Genomic DNA, 21,358 nt, shown 5'->3' on the forward strand with positions numbered 1-21,358 from the left:
AATATGCGTGGTCCCTGAATTGGAGATTTTCCCTCCTTGCAGGATGACACAGTTGAGCTTAAGAGACTTAAGAGTACAGTTGTGATATATATACATCCATACACACACAGAGAGTGAGAGGCCAATGATGTATATACACTTCCCATGCAAGCCAGATGGGAAAAGAGGACCTCAAGGCCAAACTGTTCCTTGCCAAGTCTCGAAATTTGTGGCTGTTTTTAAGAAAGCTTTTTTATTTTGAAGGAATGCTTTCTCATTTGGCCATTTTTGTTGCTGCTCTTTTTATCTACTTTTCCTCTTAGATTTGGACTTCATTTTTTATTTTAGACAGGGTTGGGTTTTTTTTGTTTTGTTTTGTTTTTTCCTTTTTGGCAAGACTGTTGGAACCTTTTGTGGAATTTCTTCTTTGTTCAGAAATCAGCTAAAAAACCTCAGGTTCAGAACTTCTTGTCTATTGAGCACGTGCAATCCATGGGTTGAAAGAAAAGATGGCTGTTTGCAGTGGTCTGGAGCTGTGCTGTTCAATACAGTAGACAATGGCCACGTGTGGCTATTTAGATTTAAATTAGTTTCAATTAAATCAGTTAAATGTCAAAGTCCTCAGTCACAGGGGTCATGTGCTCATTAGCCCATGTGTCTAGTAGCTGTCCTATTGGATGGCCCGGATACAGAATATTTTCATCATCACAGAAGGTTCTACCGCACGGTACTGCTCAAGAGAAGCAAATGACGAAGTAGGAGACATAGGACCCAGAGTCACCGCCGGGCTCCAACTCCTGCTCTCCAATTTCCCTTCCATTCACCTTAGGCAAAACATTTGATATTTTTGAATTTTTTTCTCTTCCTACTAAAAGAGAGAGAAACCCAGCTTGCTTACAAATGGACTTGATTTGTGAATTAAAAGAGATGTATGTAATCAGCTCAGTACAACAAATATTTATGACACTTACCATGAGCAAGGCATTAAGGTCAGTCTGTTGACCAAAGACTTTAACACATCCTCCTAGCCTCATGGGGCATAAGAGAAAGAGGAGGCTAAAAAATCATAATACAAGCAATAGTAAATATGCACAAGATATTAAAATAAAATAAAATGATAATACAAAGGTGGAATGATTAATCTGAAGGCAGAGCAGACATTTGCAGGAAGACCCCACCTAGGAAGTGTTTCTAAAAGAGAAAGTTTTGGAGATGAGCTGCAGTTTTATAAGCTGCCCCTGAGTTTTCTGGGGTGAACAGAACACAGTGAAATCTTGGTCTCTCCTCTCCTGTCCCACTTTTTTCCTGTGATCACTGCTCTACATCGTAAGTGTTCACACCTCGTTGTCCATCTGAAGAACACACTATTCAAGAAAATCTCACGTGAAAGCACAGTATATAAACTGTGTGAAAGCTATTCAGGGGATTCCACTTGTAGCCAACACAGATTAACAGGAATTGTATTTATCTTCTTAATTGAGAAAGCAACAGCCATAACAAAATTTAAGAAACTTCAGTTTTCAAGACACTAGACATCACTTAGTGGAGGACAGTGATCACCAAGAGACAAGAAACAAACCAGGTGAGCCCTAAAATTGCCCCAGGCTAGAGAGAGCTTCCAGCAGGCAGCACAGAGGGGGAACGTCACGATGTAAGGAGACAGGGCTGGAAGGCCATATGATTCCCTCTGTGTGAAATATCCAGAATAGGCAAAGCCATCAAGATTAAAGGGAGACAAGTAGTTTCCATGGACTAGAGGAAGGGAAATGGGGGATGACTGCTGATGTGTACGGGGTTTCCTTTTGGAGTAATGAAAATGCTGTGGAACCAGACAGTGGTAAGAGTTGCACAACTTTGTGAATATACTAAAAAGCCTACTGAATTGTATATTCTAAAAGAGTGAATTTTATGGTATGTGAATTATATCTCAATAAAACAATTTAGAAAAAAAGAATAGCATAAAGACTGGGAAGAGAAAAATGAAAGCATATTATCATAAGGCTATTATACCAAACATGTAATGTGTTGTTCTATTTCTTTGTGGGTTTTTATTTCATCCTCTCGAGTAGACAGTTCATCAATTATTTCTAGCATATCTCACTTCCAGAAATATGCAAGGCTTGTACCTCTCTGCCTCTATATTAGTCTGTTCAGGCTTCCATAACTGAATACTACAGACTATGTTTGCCTTAAACAACAGAAATTTATTTTCTCACAGTTCTGGAGGCTGCAAGTTCAAGATCAAGAAGCAGGGCTGGTTTCTGGGGAGGCCTCTCTTCCCGGCTTACAGACAGCCACCTTCTCACTGTGTCCTCACATGGCATTTCCTCTGTGCCCCCAGTCCTGGGTGTCTTCCCCTTCTCCTACATAACATAACCTATCCTGACTAACACAACCTCCATAACAAGTATTTTTATTGAGCTTGAGTATCTTTTTATTTATAATGTTTTAAAATCACATAATATTTCAGAGAGTTAAGCATTCACTTTTTTTTCAAGAAGACACTATTGTGGAACATTTAGATTGTTTTTTATCTTTCTCTATTACATAACCAGACTGCAATAACCATTTTTATATATAAGACTCTTTCTTTTGGGGGTTCATCCCTTGGGTTAAATCCCCCAGTAAAATTGCTTAATCAAAACATCCATAATTTTATGGATGTTGATTTGTATTACCTTTTACTCTGATAACCTGTGAAATAAGAATTTACCTCTTCCACTGTATCTTTACAAGCATTAAGTAGTATTATTATTACTGAATTATTAAAGGGATATATTGATATTTAAATTAGTGCAAAAATTCATTAAAAATCTGTATCATTTTAAACAAACCTGATATACTAAATATGTACTTGCATAAAGCATAAATCAAGGGTGATTACTAGGTTCCAAAAAGCAGTCTCCTGAAGTGCACTTAAAGTTTGATTTGATTCTATAAGCAGGATGGTTGTGTCCAGGACAAGTATGAGAATTGTGTTGTGGTGTCAATTGAAGTAGACGAGGTGTAAATTCTACAGAGGGACAGATCGGCAGAGGGATGTAGCTCTTGCACTAGGCACTTCTTATACTCACATATATGATGAGCTCAGAAAACAGAGGGAATGTCCTGGGTCGGGCAGGTGGGGTGTCAGAAGAGTGTCAGGCAGAACTGGATAAAAGGTTAAAACTACACAGGCAGGGCTGTGTGTCTCTCAAGGTCAGCTCTGCCTCCCAACGCATTTCTTCTTCTGCAGACAAGTTCTCCCACGAGGTGGGGAAGATGGTCACCAGCAGCCTCCCAGTTTAGCAATGCAGTGAAAGAGAATCTCTTCTTCCCAAGGTTAATGTAGCCACCTCAAGAGGGCCACGCTGGCCCAGGGGGTCACATGCTCTTTGCATCAACCCTCTACCTGTGGCCAGCAGGAGGCATAGTGATGACTGACATCTCAGGACCACAAGGAATCGAGGGGGGCATGTTCCTCCAGGGAAAGGGGGCTCTCAACAGAGGAGGCAGTAAAAAGTGCCCTACATCACATATCCTCCTACAATCCTATGATTGTATCAATAACTGAATTAGTGTTACTGAACCAAGAGGGGGTCTGTTGTCCACCACCAAATGACTAAACAGTTTCTCACACCAAAGTTTGCAGTGATAATGAACAGTGTTTATTTGAATGGACAGTCAAGGATATTGAGGCAGCTAAAGGAGTTTGAAGACCTCGACCTCCTAGGTAGCTTAAACTCACAAGCTTTTATAGAGCAAAATCATGAGTGGGGGTCCTGGAAGTTGTGTGGGAATCTGATTGTCTCACAGTGAAGTCAGCGCAACTATTTCCGGCATGCTGACTAAGGTCCTCCTTGGCTCCTTTGAGTCTGGGGCGTATGAACTTCAAAGCAGGTTCGTGGTTGATGGTGTGCTGCAAGACAACTCAAGATGGTAGTCCCAGATTTTGTCTTAAGCCATTCTGACAAGGAACAGACATCTCAGCCTAAGGAGAAACATGTTTAATTCCATTCTTATCTTATGGTTAAGCAACCTTTACTGTACTCCTAGGAATTCAGCCCGTCCTGTTTGGTCAAGCAGATTTTTCGGTAGCTATTCCCTGCCCCTCAGCTGAGGCCTGCTTTGCCTGAGGTTAGAGGGATAGTTAGGGGGAATATCAGGGGTCTGCCCTATTTTATTAGGGGAAATCCCAGATTAGCCTAGAGAATCTTGTAGCATCAGAAGTAAGGGCATGCTTTAAAAAAAATGGGGCATGTCAAAAGGACATGGAAACCATCACCCATTGGCCAAAGCTGGAACAATCCATGATCCTATACTGATACAAATAAGTGATTGAATAAATAAATACATAAGGGAGAGGGGACAAATCTTTCCTACAGAACTCCAAATAACATAGGGGAATATCTATGCTGCTGCTCCCCAATCCAGGAGGTGGGGTTTATATCCCTTCCCCTTGAGTGTGAACTAGACCTAGTGACTCACTTCCTACAGCAGAGTACTAATGGACTTTGGATGTGCTGTCCCCCTCAAAACTCATGTGGAAATTTGATCTCCAATGTGGCAGTGTTGGAAACTGATTGAGTCATGACGGTGGATCCCTCATGAATGGATTAATGCTCTCCTTGGGGGAGGGGGGATTAATGAGTGGTTCTTGCTCTATGAGTTCCCCTGAGAGCTCCTTGCTTAAAAAGACCCTGGCACCTTCTCTCTCTCTCTTGCTTCCTCTCTTGCCATGTGATCTGCTTGTACCCGCCGGCTCCCTGCCACTTTCCACCATGAGTAGAAGCAGCCTGAGGCCCATGCCAGATGCAGCTGTCCCAGAATCGTAAGCCAAATAAACCTCTTTCCTTTATAAATTACCCAGTCTCAAGTATTTCTGTTATAACAACACAAAACGGACTAAAACAAGTACGGAGAGAGAAAAATAGTAACTTCACAGTGGAGAAATCAGGCAGATGCCACCATAGCCAAGGGATCAGGGTTCACCTCACCAGTGATGCATCGTGTTAAGATCATGTGTCCTTGTGGTGAGGGACCCTTCACCTCTGTGCTGTTCATCCCCCAAGACTAACCCCAGCCTAATCACAAAAAATATCAGCCAAACTCAACTTGATGCCTGTTACACAAAATACCTGAGCAGTAGTCTTCGAAAGGGGAATGGTCTTAAAAAAATAAGGGAAGTCTGAGAAACTGTTACAGATTGGAGGAGACTAAGGGGATATGGAGACTGACTGCACTGTGTGATCCTGGGACAGAAAAAGGACACAAGAGGAAAGAGTTGGTGAAATCCAGATGCGTACTGGAGTTAGTTAATAGTGTTGTACCAATGTTAATTTCCTAGTCATGCTAAATGTGCCACAGTTATCTAAGTTGTTAACAATTACGGGAAACTGGGTGAAGGGAATATGGGAACTCCCTCTATTATCTTTACAACTTTTCTGTAAATGTAAAGTTATTCCAAAATAAAAAGTTTACTTAAAAATTAACATTTATTCAATGCCCCATACTAGGCACTAATCTAAGGGCTATGCACATACTAATTTTTTAAATCTTTGCAACATTATGAGGTATATACTATTGTGATTATCACCGTAATTTTACATATGAAGCTATCAGGCCCCAGAGGTTAAGTAACCATCCCCAGCCGCACAGCTCTGGTAAGAGTAGAAATGAGACTGGAGCCAGCAGGAGGCATACACTTTGGTTCCAGGGCTGTAATCTATCATCTTTAACTCTGCATAACACACTTTCCAGGAAGAGGTAGTATCCCTGTGGTGTTTTTCCTCCCATGCATACCTTAGGACTGTGACCTGTTCCTTTCTCCATATCTCACAATATGTTCTTCTCCCCATACGTCCCTTTGCATAAACCTTCCTAAGGTGAGGCTTTCAAACTCTGAGTCCTCCTAATCCCTTTTTCCCAGGCCCCCACAATACTGGCAATTTTCAGAGCACAAACACAGGTAGCCTAGAGAAGAGACTGGCAGAGGGACAGCAGAGAAAAATAAAATAAAATAAAATAAAATGAGGGAAAGTATGAAAAGGGGTGCAAACTTCACTCCTTGCTGGACTGCATCAGCATTGGAGGAAAACTGCTCAATGCCTTAGATGGTGAGTGGGTGTCAGAGCAGCAGACTTAAAATTATACATGAGCAAAGAGCATTGGGCCCTCTGACTGCAGCTTTGTGTCAGGAAAAGCACCTGTTCTCCACTCTGCTTCGGATCAATGAACCCCCTTTATTGAAAGACTATCAAGTGATATGCCTTGTGCTATTAAAGCTCATGCTCACTTGTTATCACAATGGTCCTGCATGATGGCTGTGCCTTTTTACCCCCAGGAGAGCAGGATTTGAGGGCCAAACCTGTCTACCACCTGTTTTCATGTGGCCCATGAGCTAAGAATGGTTTTTACATGTTTAAATGATAGGGGAAAAAAAGCTAATGAAAAATATTGTTGACACATGAAAATCATATCTAATTTGGGGGTCTATAAAGTTTTATTGAAACACAGCCTTGCCCATTCATTTACATATTGTCTATGACTGCTCTCACACTGGTCAGTGTGACTATATGGCTTGCAAAGCCTAACGTATTTACTAACTAGGCCTTTACAGGAAAAGTTCGCTGTGACGTGAAGAGATTGAAAAAGTCGCCCATAAGGATACAAAAGAAACTGCCGGTCAGGTTACCCGTAGAGCAGAGGAGCTCTGTGACTGGGAGGCCAGGTTACCCGTAGAGCAGAGGAGCTCTGTGACTGGGAGGCCAGGTTACCCATAGAGCATAGGAGCTCTGTGACTGGGAGGCCAGGTTACCCATAGAGCATAGGAGCTCTGTGACTGGGAGGCCAGGTTACCCGTAGAGCATAGGAGCTCTGTGACTGGGAGGCCAGGTTACCCATAGAGCATAGGAGCTCTGTGACTGGGAGGCCAGGTTACCCGTAGAGCATAGGAGCTCTGTGACTGGGAGGCCAGGTTACCCATAGAGCATAGGAGCTCTGTGACTGGGAGGCCAGGTTACCCGTAGAGCATAGGAGCTCTGTGACTGGGAGGCCAGGTTACCCATAGAGCATAGGAGCTCTGTGACTGGGAGGCCAGGTTACCCGTAGAGCATAGGAGCTCTGTGACTGGGAGGCCAGGTTACCCATAGAGCATAGGAGCTCTGTGACTGGGAGGCCAGGGGGTGGCACAAGGAACATGTGGCCTTTGCATTACTCTCTGAGGATTGTTACGGTGAGCGTGTGTTGCTTCTATCTTCTCCATGTGCTCAGAGCGATGGAGCCAGCATTTAAATCCAGAGAGCTCTGAAAGCCTGCACCCCAAGTAAATATGAAGTACCTCAAGAAGTGAGGTAAAGGAAAGTCATTTGGTTTGAATGATTTTTTTCCAGACCCTGGGTCATCTTGTGGTATGATTGCAAGAATAAAAACTCCACAAAGGTACTAAGCGCATAGAAATGTAAAGTAAAATAAAATCTTAAAGCTTTTGAATAAGTGAAAGGCATCTAAAAAGTCTCAACATATTTTCTTTCCAAGATTTAAAACACAAATTTAATGCCAAAAATGCATGCATATGAACGGCCCAAATTTCCTTAAAACATGCAATTTATACCACTCCAGAAAAACTGAACTTGCTGTGTGGGGTAGACACGAGGCCAAGGTGTGTAGGAGACATGAAGGAAGGCACAGAAAGGCAGGGAAAATGTTGCCAAGAATGAGAGTCAGGTGTCCTGATAACGGAGGTGTCCACGTGGACTCGGAGCGGCCCCTCGTCTGGGTGCTGTGGAGGGAACTCCTACTCACTCAGCAAATGCCAGGCTGGGTGCTCTGTTGTAGCCGCTGCTCACGCAGCAGGAGCAAGACAGGCAAGGCCCTGCTCCCTGAAACTCACGTGCTCATGGAGGAGAGAGGTAATAAACAAGACAACGAACTAGGAAGTCCTTTCAGGGGTGGTGAGCCTATGAAGCACACAGCGACAAAGAGGAGGTGGCATGCCCTGACTGAGCACAGCCCTGCAGGAAAGAAGGCAGCGTTGCAAGACCAGGAGACAGAGAGGCGAGGGAGAGACTGGGAGGTGGGAGCATGTCAGGACTACTCAGGAGATGGAAAATCCACATGGAACACTTATCCACCGGGAGACTGCTGAGATGCTGGGGAGGGGAAGAGAAGCCATAGGGGTGGGGCCTTAGGTACAAAGAGGTCAGATTCCGTTCTGAGTAAGATGGTGTGGTGGGCTGAACTGTGTACCCCGAAGGATGTGCTCAAGTTCTAACCTCCAGGGCCCAGGAATGTGACTTTATCTGGAGAAAGAGACTTCGCGATTGTAATCAAGTTAAGGTGAGGCCATACTGTAATCAGATGGGGCCTAAATCCAATGACTGGTGTCCTTATAAGAAGAGGGAGGACACCAGATATGCACAGGGAAGAAGGCCATGTGACAACAGAAGCAGAGATTGGAGAGATGGGGCCACAAGCCAAGGGACACCAAGGATTTCTGGCCACCACCACAGCTGGATGAAGCATGGAAAGATTCTCCCCTAGATCCTTTGGAAGAAGCATGGCCCTACTCATACCTTGATTTTTGACTTCCAACCTCTGAAACTGTGATAAAATCCCTGTTGTTTTAAGCTACCCAGTCTGTGGTACTTTGTCACGGTAGCCCTAAGAAATGAATACAGATGGGAAACCATCAGAGTGATTTAAAAAGAAGGATGGCGTGGTCTGGCTTAAGCCCTGAAAGTGACTGTGGTGTTGAGAATGGACTAAAAGAGGACATTTAGGGGGCAAGCTCGGAAATGCATGTGAAAGCCGACAGTGATCATGGCTGAGATTCTGCACTGGCTGCCAGACACGATGCACTCAAACACAGCCCACACAGATGTATCCACCTAAATTCATGGAGATAAAAAACCGTAGGACCCAGATTGGGCAAAAGATTGCAATTGTTGGCCCCGATACAACAGAAATTCTTGCATCTTTCCCATCCACAGGCTCCCTGGAGAAGAGTTTCTTGAGGGCAGATACAATAGTTTTTCATTTTTCTATATCTCCATCAATTTTTACAGAGGGTTGAGTGTACGTACACTCTGGTTACTAGTTACTCTAGTGCATGCTCTATTACTAGTGCATACTCTAGCAAATGACTGATGATTGCTCATTGACGGATTGAAACTGAAGAGGCGGAGGACCAAATCCAAGAAGCAAATCCCTTGCCATGTGCTACCAAGACTGCTTTCTTTTTCTTTCTTTTTTCCTCCAACTTTGCTAAAATTCATCTATTGCACTTATTAAAAAAGTAACTATATTTTACCCTGAAATGTAGTGGTTGTCAGGAATACATGGGCTCATTCTGCCTCTTTCCTTGGATGAGAACATCTTGATTCTTCTTATTCAGAATCAGTGATGAGAGACCAACAATCAGTGGACTATGTTTCTAATGAAACGATCAGGGATTCCATCACAATGAAAATTGGGGCTGCCTGGTTAGTTTTATAGAGGTGAACAGTAGATGTTCCCACCAGGCCTGGATATCCATCTTTCCACTATAGTAAATTTTAAAAAGCTACATTCGTGGTCAAGATGGAGAGATTTACAGATGTTTCAATGAAACTCTTCATTTGGAATTTATGCAGCAAAATACATATTGACTTTGTGTCACTGAGAATACCAAGATTTATTATTCCTGAAGATAAGTAATAACGTTGACTTTGACTTGGTCAATATTTATCTCAATAAATCTCCTGCAATAAATTTCAACAAAAGCCAACACCTTCTGATATTGGGTTGTAGTCTGCAAAGGTCCCCAACATCTCAGCTCATTTTCATAAGGAAACAGCAGTCAAACCTGTGGAAATATTCTCAGACACACTTTATTTTTAGTGAGTGCAGTTTAGTTATGACAGCAGAGTTTTATCCAAATAACTTAATGTGGGTGGGAAAATTACAGACTGGATCTTTTTTCTTTCTTTTCAGTCATTATGACCAATGCATCTTCTTGCCAGCCAACTTTTTCTAAAGCTGATCCCAAGTGCTAACATCAGACACCAGGGTGAGCAGGCTAAAGGACAAGCCTGTCTGCAAATTAAGGCGACATATGACACTAGTCATTTGTGTGCCTGTCACTGAGATCATTATCCTAGCTGCCCTCGTATATTTTAGCAGTGCATGATCTCATACTAACTTCCCATAAGCTCGAAATCCTTTTTTGGTGTTTGTGGATCAAATAGGTTGTCACCGTTTAAAACTACAGTGTACCCTGTGACCAACCAGAGTTTTTCCCATCTAGCTAGAAGTGATTCGATGGCTGTGTCCCCAGATGACTCACCCTCTACAGTCTGAAAGGACCTTTTCCTACAATGACGTTTCAGGCAATACCCCTCCTCCATATTCTTTGGATGGATATGTACCACAGTTTGTGCACCCACCAACAGTTCCAACTGTATGTTGTCTTTTTCCTTCTCCTTCAGGGAGCACAAATGTGGGGATGCCTGCTTTCCACACGGTTCCTGGACTTTACCAGGAGGTTACTGAGACCCAGTGGAGCTGATTCACAGAGAAGTTTCTTTAGCCCGGGTATCTAATTGCCCATCCACTTTGTCTTCTGCTTTGCAGAGACCCATTATAATGTGTTGACCGATGAATCTGTAGACAAAGATATGCTTTAGTAGTCAGTAGCTTTGTACCTCACCACCTGAACTTTCTCATCTGATAATAATTTTAGAAATAATATTTTTATCTGGCCTACATCTGGGTTTTCATCCATCAGGAAGGCTTTGTGGTTGCTTGTTTCTGTGTTTTATTTTTGACCAGGTTTATGCATTCAATTAAATTAATTAACGAATTTGCCAGAATTGCTAGAGTACCTAGGTTACTAATGAAATATTCTGGGAAACCTAAAATATACATTTAGACTATGTCAAAATTATCCCAAACGGCTAGTCAATCATTCAACATGGCAAGATACCCCAAGGTAATAGGCTGTTTCTTCCCTAATATTTGTACTGAGAAGCAATAGCAGATAAAAGAAAGGATTCTGAAGCCAGACTGCCTAGATTTGGATCCTCTCTCTCCCACTTATCAGCAGTGTGACTTTAGCACAGTAATTATCTCTTTGGGCTTGTTTCCTCATAAGTAAAATTTAGATCTTTGTAGTACTATGCATAGAACTGTTATGAGAATTAGTCAAGTTAATATTTGGAAAATGCTTAGAATAGCACCTGACACATAGTAAGTGCTGTAGTGAGTGTCTGATACCTTGAAACAATAATGACTTTTACTTATTAAGTACCTACTCTCAGTCAGCTCCATTATGCACATTATTACATCTAATCCTCATAACAATTCTCGACACATATATTATTTTGCAGATGAAGAACCAAACCCAAGAGGTCAGGTGGTTTGCCTAAGGCAAGTGGCAGGAGCTGAGATTGGAATTCAGGCCTTTTGAGTCTAAAAATGCTGATTGCACTTTCATTATAGCATTTCCCCCATAAGACTCAAAAGCCACTTTTACCGAGCATTTACTCTATACCTGACATTTTCACATCTGGTGCCTCCATGACTGCACCAACCCCTCTCATTTTGCTTGCTCCTATTTCAAGACAAGGAACTGGGTCTCATGGAAAGAAAGGCATCTATGTGAGTGTATACCCAGGACTTGAATCCAGGTCTTTTAAGGCTTAAGCTGTGCACCCCTCAAGCCATGTACTGAACACACACTCTGTGTGGCTTTCCCTTTGCTTACCTCCCACATCCAAGCTTTTCAACTTGAAAATTTTCAGGCTTATGAAGAAGTTGAAAGAATAAAATAATAAATACCTAAATTCCCTTCAACTAGTTTCAGCAATTATTTTTATCATAAGAGTTTTCAAAGGTACAGAAAAGCTACAAAGAAATAATAAACAAGGCAAAGAAAGTCACTTTTCAATGAACAAGTACACAATAAGCAATAAGATCTACCTGTGATGAATATGTACACACCAAATAACATAGCATCAAAATTCATAAAGCAACTACCATCTGAGTTATTATAGGAACAAACAAAAACACCTCAGGAGTATGAGACTTTAATTCATTTCTCTCAAATGAAAAATCAAGTAAGGACACAAAACATACATAACATCAAAACAAGGAGATATGCTTAAAGGAGTAGTGGGGGAGCAGAGAAGGGGGGGAGACCTAATCCAGACTGGTGTAGCGGGAGAGTAACAAGTGAGTACACTTGGGAAGATGGTCACTACAATCAGAGAGAGTGAGTTGTGACTGTACCTACTGGCCGAGAGAGGTATTAAACTCCAAACTGCTGAGGGGCAACATAAAAACCATAGCCCTTGAAAAAAAAATGTGAACTGGAGTCTTTCATCCCCTTCCTAAGTACAAAACAAACAAATTCCCTGTCCTTCAGCAAAGCAGCTTCTGCTTAGGTGGTGTAGGTCAAATGTCTTCAGCAGTCAGGCAGATCATTCCATAAAGGATATGGGAGCAGTGGAGCTAACTGTCATCAAAGAACACAGCACTGCCTGAAGACTCCATGGGCACTTGTTAAACATAGTGCAAATCAAACAGTACACACTTGGGGACCATATTCTCCTCCTCTAAGGGCAGCAATTTTTATCCCGATTTGTACTTATGGTTTTCTTACTTCCCTGGCTGAGGTTTGAGACTGATGATTTGAGATGGTTTACTGCATTGGGTGGAGAATGAGATGTTTAAGGGGTGTAAGGGTGTAAGGGAGGTAATCATATAAGGGGTGGAGTGTGCAAAACCCTGAACTGGGTGAGGGTCTGTGGGCAGAAACTCTAAGCATTACTAGAACCTCCTAATTATAATTGAGAGTTTTATTTGTATGTTCCAAATTATAACCTAAGGCTGTTAGGCACACCCAAGTAAAATGTAAGTGCAAAATAGTATCTTCCAATGGATTTTATGATCTTCAAGTACTGTGGTGCCCATTGCCTTCTCTAAGCCTTATATACTCACAATGTGAATTATCTGCTTCATGTGGATGAGGAAAGTTCTGGACTTAAGCTGTCTGTCTAGATGACAGCATCATGGCTGGGAGGAGAGTGTGGTGGAGACAGAATGTGCCACCATGGACCACCTCACACCACTGCTGCTCTTGGTGTGCTCGAGTGAATGTACTAGTGGGGAAGTATGCCAGAGAAGACTGCAAGCCTCTGGAGGAAGCCCAGCACATAGCCACCACACATGCAACAGCAGAAGGTGCAGAGACAGGTGACTACGTGGTGTTTCTCTTGGCTACCTATGGCCTGTGTGGTGCACATGAGTGGTGCAAAGTTCCTGGGTGCCCTAGAGAGAGAAAATACAAATGCTGAAAGTAACAGTGGACTGACAGATACTGGGGTCATGGAAAAAGTCACTACACATAAGAACTCAAAACTGATAAAAGGATTTCATATTCTGGCCAAGACGGAATAACAGAGACCAGATTTACCCTCTGTATTAGTCCATTTCTATTCCTTATAATAAAATACACAGAACTGGGTTGAGTAATTTGTAAAGAAAACAAAATTTATTGCTTATAGTTTCTGAGGCTAGGAAGTCCAAAGTCTATCTGGTGGTGGTGACAGTGACCCAGGGGTCTTACACTGCAAGATGGTGGAAGCAGAGAGAGCAGAGAGAGCGAGCCAGACTCTCTTCTCTCTTCTTTTAAAGCCCTCAGAACCACGCCCCTGACCACCATTTTTAATCCATTCACTAGGGCATGGTCCCACAGTCTAATCACCTCTTCAAGGCTCCACCTTTCAATTACTATAACAGGATTTCCCACCCTCTTAACAGTTACAATGGGGGCCAAGTTTCTAATACATAAAACTTGGGAGACACAGTTTAAGCTTCAGGGAGTTTCGGGGGGATATAATTCAATCCACTACACCTTCCCACCAGAAACAACTAAAAAACTGGACAAGACACATGAAACAACAGCAGACTTCTTGTTAGAAGCATGCAAGCCAGAAACACTGGAAAACATCTTTAAAGTACCAAAAAGAAAGAAAGAAAGAAAGAAAAAAAACCTCTACATAGGATTCCATGTCTAGTGAAAGTATTTTTCAGAAACAAAGGCAAATAAAAACTTTTTCAGATATTAAAAAGCTTTCAAGGCATTCATCGCCAGCAGAATCACGGTACAAATGAAAATCTGTATCTACACAAAGGAATGAAGAGAATCAGAAATGATAAATAATGTGGGTAAATATAAAAGATATAAAAGATCTGAGGTTTTGTTTGTTTGTTTGTTTGTTTGTTTGTTTGTTTGTTTTGGTGGCTGGCTGGTACAGAGAACTGAACACTTGACCTTGTTGTTACAAGGCTGCCTGCGCTCTAACCAACTGATCTAACTGGACAGCCTAAAAGATCCTTTTTCTGATTTTTAAAATCTCTTGAAACATTAATTGACTGTTTAAATCAAAACAAATAAAAGTGTCTTCCAGGGTTGATAACACACATGGTAATAAACGTGCTGTAACTCTATGCTATGACCACAGTAGCACATGGGCAGGGAAGAAGGAAGCCCACACCGTCAGGTTCTGTCATCTGTGCACAGCGGTATAATACCACATCATACCACATGTCCTCATGCTGTGCAAAGACTCTGGACTTGAGGAAACTAGTTTCCCATGGAGCTCTGAGAGACTTTTGGAAAGTCACTCAACTTCTTTGAAGCTCAGTTTTTTTTAATCTATACATTGGGGATAGCAATTTTTTGACATTGCTCTTCAGTGTGTGGCCCATGACACATTTTAAAAATCCAGATCTCAGGCTCTACCCCAAAATTTTCATTTAAACAAGCTTCCCACGTAACTCATAAATACCATAAAGATTGAGAATCAATGTGGTAAATAGAGTATAACCAGGTGCTTTTAAAACACTAAAACACTGCTTTAATATAAAGTGTTTTGTAATAACCAAGAAAATAGAAACTGGGTGTTTCTCATTTATCACTATGATTGCATTTGCAGGAACTTTCCCCTTTATTTTCAGCTTGATATAAGATGCTATTTTACAAAGATAATGACAAAACATCAAGATTTGTGTTAACATGATAATTCCTATTTAGAAAGGTTTTGTTTTGCTCCAGTTTTCTAAAGCAGCAGAAATCCCTACCAGTGTTATACCTTTCAGATATCAAAACTCTTGAATAAAATGAGAATTCAGTCAATCAACTACATCCTCATTTCTCCAAATTGACTGATAATAAGAATAACCTGGCTGCTTGTGATTGTAGGTTTTGTTTTTAACTGTGAGGTACTTTAGTCTGTAACTGCTGTGAACTAGGGCGGTGGGCTACAGGCAGTGCTAACTATGGGGATGGGAGGATTCCCTGGCAAGGACCACATCAGGGCTTTCCTGAGCCCAGAGGGAGCAGAGCAGAAGGACACCAGCTCCCTGCAGCTCCTGAGCTCAGAAGGTACCAGCTTCAGCTTCAAGAGCTGGGGAACTTGGCAGCAAGGTGCAGCAGGGCTGTGAGTTGATATGTGAGGCCACCTGTGTCCTTCTGTACCACAGACAAGAGGGAGCACTGTACTCCAGTGGGTTGCTGCTTTCCTTAAGATTCTGAGGGATGGACAAGTGGCCGCTGGTCATCTGAGGGTGTACCCTGGACCTGATACCGCCTGGCTCAGGGCCAAGAGTTGCAAGTTTCATGGAATGTGGGGAGCCCTGGTCTCGGGGTTCCCATTCCTGCACCCTACACGATGCATGGACAGGCAATATGGCTCTGGCAACCTGCTGGAAGTTGGCTCTTGGGTTATCATCTTCTCCACCCCTTGGGTAGGATCCCCTTGCCTCTGGGAGGGGAGCCGGGAACAGTTCCACACTTTGGGACTTTGGAGTGTGGAACAATAATAACAATCGCCCCAGGTCAGTTGCTTGCCCAAGTTTCTGACTCAGTAGTCTGGGGCAGAGGCAGTATTTACTTCTTTAAGTTCCCAAGTTAATGCTGATCCTGGTGGTTGGAGAATCTCACTGATTTAGGAATTACCTCAGAGTTTATTGAACCCTTTCATGCATTGTCTCATTGAATCCAGGTAACTAAAGAACTGTTGAGTTAAAATTGGTAGGATTTCAAGAGTACTGTGAATACTGTGGGGTAGCTATTCAAAATTCTCACCGTCCCCGCTAATATTCACTGAGCAGTGCTTTGTTGCAGGAACTGAGCAAACATCAGCTCAGAGAAGTTCAATAACCTACCCAAGAGTGACCCACTGGAAGTAGAAATAGGATTTGGAGCCAGGCAGTCTGAATTCCAGGTCCACGATCATCTTCATTCCACAGCATTGCCTTTCCTACATTGACAGTATAATACCTGTTACTCATAAGATACTTGTGATAATTAAGCTTAAGTACCAAACCCTGGGTCAGCCCAGCTTCCTTTAGACTTACAGAATCTTGCTCCAATTCCCCTCAGGAAAAGGAGGAAACCTATAAACCAAAGCTGGGAAGCAACCAGAAAGCAAATGAGCTCTATCAACCAATTATTTCTCTCTCTCTCTCTCTCTCTCTCTGTCTGTCTGTCTCATAATGGTCACTTCCTTGTGGTACCTTTTCCTTTCAGCAAATCTCCATGCTCTTCGATCATTTGGGTCTCCACTGTGATCTGACATTCTTTTGCCAGCCACCCTCACTGTAAATGAGACCAATCTCCCCATATTTTGTAAACAGTTGCTCCAAGGCAAGAATTGGAGAGTCTGTGGCACTGTGTCAATCTCGGCTGTTTTGTGGGTCACTCCCTGGCCTCTGAATGGGCTTCCTTGGGTCAGGTGATTACCAATAGTGCAATCAGCTATGGTGGGGAAGAGAGTGTGGTCTCATTGTATAAATCATAGCAGAGTTGGTGTGCAATGAGTTTGTCCATTAAATGAATTATTATTACTTGAGATAAGAAAAATGTTGAGAGATTTCATGTCTGTTTTGTTACATACCTATTCCCACTAAGCCATTTTCTGGAACCAGCCATGCCTTGTGCTATTTCTGCAAAGGTCGGTGTGCTAAAGGCTTGCAGGGACTCTCCCAAGCTGGAGAAGGGACCAGAGTCCTAGCCACAGTCCTCGGCTGCTGCCACACAGAGCTATTTCCTCAGGGACAGGGACAAATTGCACAGAACAACTAACGTTTTTACATGAGTGAACATATAGTTTACATAAATATCAAAGGAAATCTTAAATCAATAGAATCTGTACCAGGAAGTCCACTTGGAGTATGCAAGAGGTAGAAATGCTATAGGGAGATGCTGTCCTACAAAGGCACACATGAGTGTGTCACCTGTTGTCTCCTTCTCCTCACACACAGCTGCAGAGCCCGATAAAGTCAGGGCTCTGAGGAAATGGTCTCATTTTTCACATACATTGGGACATCTCTGACACTCAGTCCATCATTTGAACCAATATCATGACAGAAGTTCATTTCAACAAAAGCACTGGAGGCCCTGTTCCGTGCCAGACACAGTGCAGGTGTTGGTGTGAAAGGTGACTGGGGTGGAACCCAGTTCCCCAGAGCTTTGTTGAATGGGGAAGATGGATATTAAACAAAAATTCACTGATAGCAGTATGAACAAGGGAGACACAAAAGCTGTGGGGTCAGGCAGACCCAGCTGTGTCTGGTTGAGTCCTGGGTCTTCCCATTTCTAAGCCAGTGGTTCTTGAAGGCCAGCATGCCAGAACTGGTTGAACACAGATCACTGGAGTATCCCCAGGGTGTCTGATTCTGTAGGCCTGGGTGGGGCCTAGAAATCTGCATTTCTGATAGATTCACAGGAGGCATGGCTGCTGCTGGTCTAAGGTCTACACTTTCAGAAACCCCACTCTACACAGTGTAGCCTTGGGAAGGACATTCTGTTTCCTGCCTGGGCATCTGAGTGTGTGGTAATGCCATAACCGACTGCAAGAACAAAGAGAAAGAGCAGGTTGGGTCCCTAACATGATTTGAATGGGTCCCCCCAAATTTCATGTGGTGGAAACTTAATCCCCAAATTCATATGTTGGTGGCATTTGGAGGTGGGACCTTTAAGAGGTAATTAGGATAAGATAGGGTCATGGGGGAGTGGGTCCATGATGGGACTGGTGGCTTTATAAGAAAAGGAAAAGAGACCTGAGCTGACACTCTCTTGCCTTCTCACCATGTGATGTCCTCTGTCATGTTATGACACAGCAGGAAGCCCTCACCAGGTGCCGGCATCATGCTCTTGGACCTCCCAGCCTCCAGAACTATAAGAAATATTTATTATTTTTCTTTATAAATTACCCAGTCTGCAGTATACAGTTATAGCAACAGAGAGCTGACTAAGACAGTCCCTCACCTCCTAATGATGAGCTTGATACCGGACCTGCTGAGCTGGAAGTATGTGCAGGGCACACACATGCAAATGACTGATAGACAGTTGCAAACATGAGTCTGGCACTCGGAGGGCTGCTGAATGGCAGTCATTGGTGCAGTGGTGGAAAGTGAAGTGGCATGACTCCTGAAGACATCTAGAATGAGAGGAGGAGGACCTTGTCCTCACGTTCTTCTCTTCTGTCTTTCCCTCCCTCCCTGACACCCACCCTGACCATTCATCTTCAGTAGTTTGCATTACGGTGTTCATCTGGGTGTTGACAGCACTTAGATTTAGCCTCTTTGCCCCAAATCAGAGCAACCCATGGGGTCGGCTGAAACCTCCTATTATAGCATCGCTGTTCAACTTCTCCCTCACCCAATCTTGTCCCTTCCTGTCCCTCTCTTTCCCCAGGTATTACCAAGAACACACTCCAATGAACATCCTGTGCACTAAATCTACCTCTGAGCTGGCTTCACCTCACCCCAGAACAGCCCACCCTATAACCCCATACCCAGCTCCATAACCAGAGCCTTGGAGGGGCCAGCAGAGGTCCAGGCCACTCCCATTTTTAGAGGCTACTGGCATAGAAAATGAAACAAAAAATGCTAAAGTGGGAATATAAAATTTGTGGTACATTCTCAATGTTTATATAGAATACATTAGAACAGTTAACAAAGGTAGGCAAAAACAAATGCAGTATGATCATGCTACTTATAACTATAAGGTTTAGTAAAAAGATATGCATCCTCAGCGACCAGATCCAGAAATGAAACATGTATAAAGCAAGATGAAAAGTCTCTTCTTTCAAGTTTTTCAGGTTATAGACAGGGTTTCATACATGGGTGTGGTACAGCGTTACAATGAGGGCCACTGAATCACACAGAATCATGTGCCCAAGCTGTGCCCTTGAGAGTCAGTCCTCTATAAGTTGATGCTGGGCTCAGCAGGTGACCTGCTTTGGCCAATGCGATCTTTGCAAATGTGACAGCAGGAGCTGCCCGAGCTCTCGCCTGCTGGGACTTGCCTTCCCCACCTCACCGAGAAGACGTGAGGCCACAGGAGGATGCAATCACTCAGAGATCAGGCCCCCTGGACTGCGCATACCCCAGTTGCCCCCAGCCCACCTTCCCTCTGACTGCAGTGCAGGAGGGGCCTGGGCAATGCCAGCGGGAGCCCCACCCCACCAGGTCCAGCCTAAACCCCTGGCCCAGAAAGTTGTGAGCATGCAAGATGGTGAGGGTTTTTAGTCACTGAGTTTAGGGAGGATTTGGTGAAATTCCACTTGGAAATAAAATTAAATTTGGTTCCCTTCTGTCCCATCATAGGCCCTACCTATGCCCTCTGCCTTGTGTGAAATTTGAGTTAGACTAAGGAGACAGCCCGTCTTAGGAACATGAACTACAGAATCTAAAAGACTGAGCCTGCTGGCGGTGGACAGCGAAACTGTAGGGAAATTGACTGGCTGGTGCTCAGGAAGCCATGAAGTCTTGAAGAAAGCCAGTGAAGGGGGCAGACTGCATGAGAGGGCAGCCTGCAGGATGAGGGGCAGAGAGAAGTGGAATGGTCCAGAGCAGCGTGTGCCCCCCAGGAGGAGTAAATTCCCCCAAGGCACCTCTGCCTTGTCCTACACGCAGATTCTCCGACACAAGCCCTTTTGTCCAGGGTAACTAGAGCAAAGCTTTTCTTTCTTGACTCCAGTAAAAGAAGGAAAGGAAAAGAGCAATGCTCTAGTGAAATATGTAAAGGGTTTGAAGAAAAAAAGAAGCAGCTTGCCCAAGGGTGTTTATTGTGGTACTATTCATAGCAGCCAAAAATTGGACACAGGCCAAATGCCCAGCAGTGAGGCATGTGGCGGGTGTTGATTCATAGAAAGGGGTGCTGGAGGCAGCTACGCCCAAACGGAAAATGGAGCTCGCGCCTCTTGAATTGAGATGGAAACACACACGTCATAATTATTGGGAAAAGGCAAAAGGTCATATAGGTAGTTGACATTTTCAGTATTTTTAACTCTTCCTGCAAGCTTGGGAATATGAGGGAAATTTTAAGTGATAGCTGTTCTTTCACAAGTGGCTATAAAGAGACCTCAGTGCCACACAGCACTGCTTTCTCCTTTTCTTTCTTAGGTGTACATCCACCAGAGTGGAGCTCCCCTGTGTGCCTGGGCGGGGCATGCATGTCACCTGACTAGGTGGCAGCTGGATGTGTGGGGTAAGAGCCTCCTCAAGTGTAGAGGGAGCCCTGCCCGGCCCTTTGACGGACCTGTCAATATAATGGGAGTGGGACAGGTACAGAGTGTCCTGTCCCATGCATGAGACACAGAAGTACATTCTTTGGACACTGTCACCTGACTGGGCGGCTGTTCTGAGTGTCTCCTTCCCCAGAGGAGAGGGTCACTGAGGCCATACCAGGTCAGTCATCCTACTGGCGGGATGAGCAGGAAGAATAATGGTCCTGGGAATCACGATAATCCCCAACATATTCTTTTTTTTTTTTTTTTTTTTTTTTCTTTTTGNGTTGAACATGTTTTTCCCTTTCAGGTTAAATTCTCCAAAAAGAAAAAGAAAATGTTATACAGGGTGAGAAAGAAAAGTGAAGGGTCAATTTTAAAGAGGAGGAATAAAGTGCTTCAGGAAGAACAAAGAGCCAGGCATGGCTCTGCAAAACGTAAACAGGAGAAAATCAGAAGGAAAATAATGGAGTGGCTTGAAAAGGCAGGATTGCAAAAGAGGGTCTAGATGGATGGAGGTCAGGGTTAGTAGAAACTGATTTTGCAAGAATGTGCTGATTCCTGATCATTACATAAAACTCCATACCCTGGTAAGGTAAAGAGATAAATGTTAAGCTCTTTTTGCACAAGTAAAAAGAATGAGTGTCTGCTTTAAGATTTGAAAGATCTCAGCCAAAACCACCTGCCTAGAAATGATCTTTCCCATTCAGGTGGCACATTGTTTAAAATGCCTTTATGTGTATCTTCTTTTTAAAGTCACATATTCTAAAAGAAACAATGATCAGAAATAAAGGGCATTGAACTAGCTGTTAGAAGAGCTAGGCTGAGAGTCTTGGCTCTTC

At 43.3% G+C, this 21,358-nt stretch overlaps 1 long non-coding RNA gene across 1 annotated transcript; it reads right to left on the reverse strand.

The window, feature by feature from the left end:
* Window positions 1-3,677: 3,677 nt before the first annotated feature.
* Window positions 3,678-17,012, reverse strand: LOC103588246. The gene is made up of 3 exons (XR_550294.1): window positions 16,899-17,012; window positions 16,168-16,262; window positions 3,678-3,949 (listed from the first exon to the last, which is right to left on the reverse strand). It is a non-coding gene; the product is annotated as an uncharacterized LOC103588246 (long non-coding RNA).
* Between the last annotated feature and the right edge of the window lie 4,346 nt (window positions 17,013-21,358).

The sequence above is a fragment of the Galeopterus variegatus genome, unplaced genomic scaffold, assembly GCF_000696425.1.
Source record: "Galeopterus variegatus unplaced genomic scaffold, G_variegatus-3.0.2 Scaffold540, whole genome shotgun sequence".
NCBI lineage: Eukaryota > Metazoa > Chordata > Mammalia > Dermoptera > Cynocephalidae > Galeopterus > Galeopterus variegatus.